Genomic DNA, 6,178 nt, shown 5'->3' on the forward strand with positions numbered 1-6,178 from the left:
GTGTGGATATGTGTGGATTTATCTGTGTGGATATGTGAAGTGGATCTATCTGTGTGGATATGTGTGGATTTATCTGTGTGGATATGTGAAGTGGATCTATCTGTGTGGATATTTGAAGTGGATATATCTGTGTGGAGGATCTTTCTGTGTGGATATGTGAAGTGGATTTATCTGTGTGGATATGTGAAGTGGATCTATCTGTGTGGATATGTTGTTTTTGTTGAGCTTTTACGGTTTTCATTATAAAATCTCCCACTCAGACCTTGAAAATCTTGTATTTATTTCACACTCACAGACCTGCACGGAAATCCTCTCCATATCTGTAAAAGCACACATACCCCAAAACCTTTTTTGTTGTGCACAGGTAAACTCCAACCGTCTCTCTTGTTGTTCAGAGTTCAGGAAGCCAATCCTACCCCCCCCACTCCCCCACACACCCTTCCCAGTGAAATCTGACACCCTATGACATCACAAGTTGGAGCTTGGCTCCTCCCCGGCTGTGTGTGAACACAACTCAGTGTGTGATCAACCTTTGGTGCTGAAGGGTCTCTCTGCAAACTACTGAGAGAGTGAGAGAGAGTGAGTGAGTGAGTGAGTGAGTGAGCGAGAGAGAGAGCGAGAGAGAGAGAGAGAGAGAGAGAGAGAGAGAGAGAGAGAGAGAGAGAGAGAGAGAATTTTCTTCAACGGTGTGAACAGTTAGTTGTGGATTATCTAAGCAGGGAGAAGAGCGACTTGAGTTCTATAAAGATTCTCTTAACCTTCCCTGGATTCTGGAGGATATTCTTTAAGGATTTCTGCAAGGATTTGGATATTGTGGTAGAACATTCTTGGAACTAACTACCAAAAGAAGGTTTCTCACGGGAATACAAAATATATATATTTTCTAGATCTAGGTAAGTGACAGTTTAAATGTTTCTGTTGTAAAACATGGTAATGGTAACTGAGACTTTGGACATGCAAATTAGTAGCCCCCCCCATAGGCACAGGTGTCAATTCGAGAAAAAACCAATAGGAACAAAACAGAAAACCCCCTGCAAAAAGATCCTTGTTAACTTGTCTCCTAAAAGAACGAGGGTGATGTGATCCTCTTCTTCACTACTGAGGTATTTTCTCTCTTTCTTTTGTGGTCTTTTTCTTTTGTCCTTGTTCACTCTTGCTTGTTAAGCCAAAACAATAGTTTAGCCTTCTCTTGGCTCAGCTCTATTGGTCGTGTCTCTGGTAAATGACCCTGTCTGCTGCAAGCCCTCCCCTGGTTTTTTTGTATTTTTTTTAACAGGACTTTGAATAGCGTGTTCGTGGTGTGTCCCCTAGCTACCGCTGTTAAGGTGAGGCACCCGCGGAGTCTACAGCAGCGCTACTTTCAGGCCCAATAACCTGCTTTTCCAGTTGTCCTTCGTTGCGTCCCTAATGGCACAGTGTTCTACGGCGCATGGGGCACTAGTCAAAAGAAGTGCACTATGTTGGGAATAGGGCGCCTTTTGGGACGTAGACTTTATCTCCCCTGGCAAAATACAGGCTACGGTTTTAGCAACAAGAATTTCAGTTAAAAAAAGAGCTACTGTGGTTCTGAGCTGCTGAGGTTCTGAGCTGCTGAGGTTCTGAGTAGCTGAGGTTCTGAGCTACTGAGGTTCTGAGCTACTGAGGTGCTGAGATACTGAGGTTCTGATCTACTGAGGTCCTGAGATACTGAGGTTCTGAGCTACTGAGGTTCTGAGTAGCTGAGGTTCTGATCTACTGAGGTGCTGAGCTACTGAGGTGCTGAGCTACTGAGGTTCTGAGTAGCTGTGGTTCTGAGCTACTGAGGTTCTGAGTAGCTGTGGTTCTGAGTAGCTGTGGTTCTGAGCTGCTGAGGTACTGAGTAGCTGTGGTTCTGAGCTACTGAGGTTCTGAGTAGCTGTGGTTCTGAGCTACTGAGGTTCTGAGCAGCTGAGGTTGGCATAGGGAGATCCCCTAGTAGGGGAAGAGACGGCTGTTTCCTGGAGTTTGAAAAACAGTGCCAATTCGAGGCTTTTGAAAGCTTTAAAACGGTTCATGGTTTAGGCTGCGTTTCATTTAAAATGTAGGCTTAACCCACATGATTACCCGGGAAAGGTTAGTGTTGTCCAAAGGCCAGGCTGGTTAAACAGTGTGTGTTAGTTTTAGGTGTTCAATGGAAATCAGTCTTCTTCTTTCTTCTTTTTTTCAAAACATCTTTGGTCTATATTCTGTTGGGCTTCTTTTTTTCAAACATCTTTGGTCTATATTCTGTTGGGCTTTTTGTTTCAAACATCTTTGGTCTATATTCTGTTGGGCTTTTTGTTTCAAACATCTTTGGTCTATATTCTGTTGGGCTTCTTTTTTTTCAAACATCTTTGGTCTATATTCTGTTGGGCTTCTTTTTTTCAAACATTTTTGGTCTATATTCTGTTGGGCTTCTTTTTTTCAAACATCTTTGGTCTATATTCTGTTGGGCTTCTTTTTTTTCAAACATCTTTGGTCTATATTCTGTTGGGCTTCTTTTTTTCAAACATCTTTGGTCTATATTCTGTTGGGCTTCTTTTTTTCAAACATCTTTGGTCTATATTCTGTTGGGCTTTTTGTTTCAAACATCTTTGGTCTATATTCTGTTGGGCTTCTTTTTTTCAAACATCTTTGGTCTATATTCTGTTGGGCTTTTTGTTTCAAACATCTTTGGTCTATATTCTGTTGGGCTTCTTTTTTTCAAATATCTTTGGTCTATATTCTGTTGGGCTTCTTTTTTTCAAACGTCTTTGGTCTATATTCTGTTGGGCTTTTTTTGAGCTTGTTCTCTGTAGGATCTTTAGCAGAGTAATGAAATAGCTTCGCAGAGATGGTGCATTTCTTTCTTTTTACATTGTTTTAGCAATGTGTTTTTAGCTTTTATTTGTTTTACTTGAACCTTTTTATTTAACTAAGGCAAGTCGGTTAAGAACAAGTTCTCATTTACAATGACGGCCTACCGCTGGCCGAACCCGGAAGACGCTGGGGCCAACCTATGGGGCTCCCAATCACGGCCGGTTGTGATACAGCCTGGAATCGAACCAGGGTCTGTAGTGACGCCTCGAGCACTGAGATACAGTGCCTTCGGGAGGGGTTTCCTGAGTAATCCCCCCCCCCCCAACAATTAGGCCTATTTGATATGATACATTTATATATTTTTTTACACTTAGGCCTATGTTATAAAACAATTTCTCAATAGCGTGTTTATAGCATTAGCTTAGCAGAGTAATGGCAGCAGGTGTTGCTCAATATAAGCCTGTTGCTCAACACTAGGCAGTGTGTCACGGACGGAATGAAAGAGAGAGAGTGAAAACGGGAGAGAGAGGGAGAAAAATACCAAATATCCTTTTAGCAGCTTGCCCTGTTCCACCAGAGCTGTCTTAAGCTCTCAGGGCACACTGTGTAAAGACAACATGTCTGTCTTGCTTTGTTTGGCATGAAAAGACCACATTTCCCCATGGGGTGTTCTCCCTCCCAGTCGGAGAGAACTGAACGCCTCCTCTGTCCTCCTGGCCTGACCAAATCTGGGTCTGTATTCACAAAAAGTTACGGAGTAGAATCTAGGATGAGTTTTTTCCTTTTATATCACCACATGTGATTCCTAATCTGAGACACTGTAAATGCAGTCCAAGAGCCTCACTTCTCTTAGTTAATCATTTACCAAACCACAAACCTGTGGCCTCGCCTGTAGGAACCCCTGGGCAGGGAAACGGAAACACAGAGATGTGAGAATGACAATGTGTTGTGTGAGCGACTTACATGAACAGTCAGGGTTCAGGGCACATCAGTCTGCTCTGGGATTCGAACCAGCGACCTTTCTGGTTTACTGTAAGCATTTCACTGTTGTATTCGGCACATGTGACAAATCCGATTTGATTTGGTCCAACACTACCAGCTACCTGCTGACCGGTTTCTTCTATTGTCCTCTGAGCCTGACGTCTTGGTATCGCTCTCCTCACCTCTGCTGCATTTCATGTTTACGACTCAGTCTCAGCCATGCCACTGTGGGGTGGTTATAGAGTCCATGGTCTGACCGTTAGTTGGCTCAGGGGAAATAACTTGGTAGACTCAGGGGAAATAACTTGGTAGACTCAGGTAGACTCAGGGGAAATAACTTGGTAGACTCAGGTAGACTCAGGGGAAATAACTTGGTAGACTCAGGGGAAATAACTTAATCGGCTCCCGAGAAATAACTTGGTAGACTCAGGAAATAACTTGGCCGACTCAGGGGAAATAACTTGGCCGACTCAGGGGAAATAACTTGGTAGACTCAGGAAATAACTTGGTAGACTCGGGGGAAATAACTTTTGACTGTCCCAAATCCCACCTTATTCCTGACATAGTGCACTACTTTTGACCAGAGCACTATGGGCCCTAGGGCTTGTCAGAGTGGAGGAAGTGATCGGTCATCTTTTGTTGATGTGAATGGCAGGGGGAGGGGCTTGGGGTGTGTGTAAATAGGAAGGTGCAGACAGAGCAGAAGGAGCGTTGGAGACACGACTCCTAAGACAACATGAGAACAAGCTGACATTAAACTCTCATAAAAACCAAACATTGAATAACATTGAATAACAAACTAATTTGGAAACTAATTTGGAATATTAACATGTATTCAAATTAATGAGATTATTTTTTTGTTGCATTTAAGGTTTGATCCAACAGAATGGCTTATATGGACACCAAAACACACTGAGACATTATTTGACTGTAACAGAGGAGTAGTTAACCTTTCTAGAGATATCCTTTTCATGTCTCAACTCCTCAGATTTGTACGCAGAGCAGACACTACTAAAACGAGAGTAACAATGAATGTACCACATACCGCTGGCAGCATTTTAGCCAAAGACTGTTATACTAGCTGTCAATGGCTGGGTTTTTATAAATGTGCAATAAGTATAGATCACAGGAATTGTTTCTCTTTCTGAGAAATAAGATAGGCCATTTTGATTTGAACATCTGAACAAAGTGGACAGGCTTAGCATGCTGTTCAAACAGTTGCAGACAGACAGAAGGGTGTGTTCGTAACTATTCAACTGTTATACTTTGTTAGCTAGCATATAGATCCAAGTTGGCTAAGGTTTAAATATAAAGATGAGCTGGCTACTCACTTGGACGTGGGCTTGTTCTTGAGAGATTGTTAGTGAGACCTGTGTTCATGTTCTAGAATATCTACAATAAGTTAGTCATTATTAGTGAATGTTCTAGAATACCTACAATAAGTTAGTCATTATTAGTGAATGTTCTAGAATACCTACAATAAGTTAGTCATTATTAGTGAATGTTCTAGAATACCTACAATAAGTTAGTCATTATTAGTGAATGTTCTAGAATACCTACAATAAGTTAGTCATTATTAGTGAATGTTCTAGAATACCTACAATAAGTTAGTCATTATTAGTGAATGTTCTAGAATACCTACAATAAGTTAGTCATTATTAGTGAATGTTCTAGAATACCTACAATAAGTTTGTCATTATTAGTGAATGTTCTAGAATACCTACAATAAGTTAGTCATTATTAGTCAATGTTCTAGAATACCTACAATAAGTAAGTAATTATTAGTGAATGTGCGTTATTGCACGTTTCTAGTTAAATTCGTAACGTAAAGGGGTATTTCCATGGAGAGACTTGAAAGCCAGATCGGTGATTATTACCAAAAACACATGTTGAATTATTAGTGAGGTGTGATGTTTGTGGAAAATGTACATTCGTCTAAGTCTAAAGTCTAGGTAGAACGTCACAATCCCTGAATTCATTAGGTTATTGCTGACTGTCTAAAATGCAGTGTGTTTGACCTTTTTAATTGTACAACAAAGCTTATTTAGAGAAAATATAAAACTTTATTTTTATTTTTTATATATATATATATCGTAAATCAGCTATAAGTTTGAAAAAATAGAGAGATGATTTTAAGGCCATATCGCCCAGCCCTTTATTTAACTAGGCAAGAACAAATTCTCATTTACAACGACGGCCTAGGAACAGTGCCTTGTTCTGTGGCAGAACGACAGATTTGTACCTTGTCAGCTCGGGGATTTGAACTTGCAACCTTTTGGTTACTAGTCCAACACTCTAACCACTAGACTACCCTGCCGCCTCTACACTCTAACCACTAGACTACCCTGCCGCCTCTACACTCTAACCACTAGACTACCCTGCCGCCTCTACACTCTAACCA

The 6,178-nt window shown here is 41.1% G+C and overlaps 1 protein-coding gene across 5 annotated transcripts in view; it reads left to right on the forward strand.

Annotated features, from left to right (window-relative positions):
• Positions 1–6,178, forward strand: part of LOC115124740 (receptor-type tyrosine-protein phosphatase F) — a 460,456-nt gene that overhangs the window by 123,166 nt on the left and 331,112 nt on the right. Inside the window, exon 1 of one of the 5 annotated variants that reach the window (XM_065013770.1) lies at positions 526–893. The exons of 3 other annotated variants lie outside the window; for them this stretch is intronic. The gene's annotated coding sequence lies outside the window, so the exon portion shown is untranslated. Of the gene's footprint in view, positions 1–525; positions 894–1,054; positions 1,104–6,178 lie in introns of those variants that run through there. One more of the 5 variants, XM_065013772.1, reaches the window with a different exon arrangement.

The sequence above is a fragment of the Oncorhynchus nerka genome, linkage group LG9b (genome assembly GCF_034236695.1).
Source record: "Oncorhynchus nerka isolate Pitt River linkage group LG9b, Oner_Uvic_2.0, whole genome shotgun sequence".
Classification (NCBI taxonomy): domain Eukaryota; kingdom Metazoa; phylum Chordata; class Actinopteri; order Salmoniformes; family Salmonidae; genus Oncorhynchus; species Oncorhynchus nerka.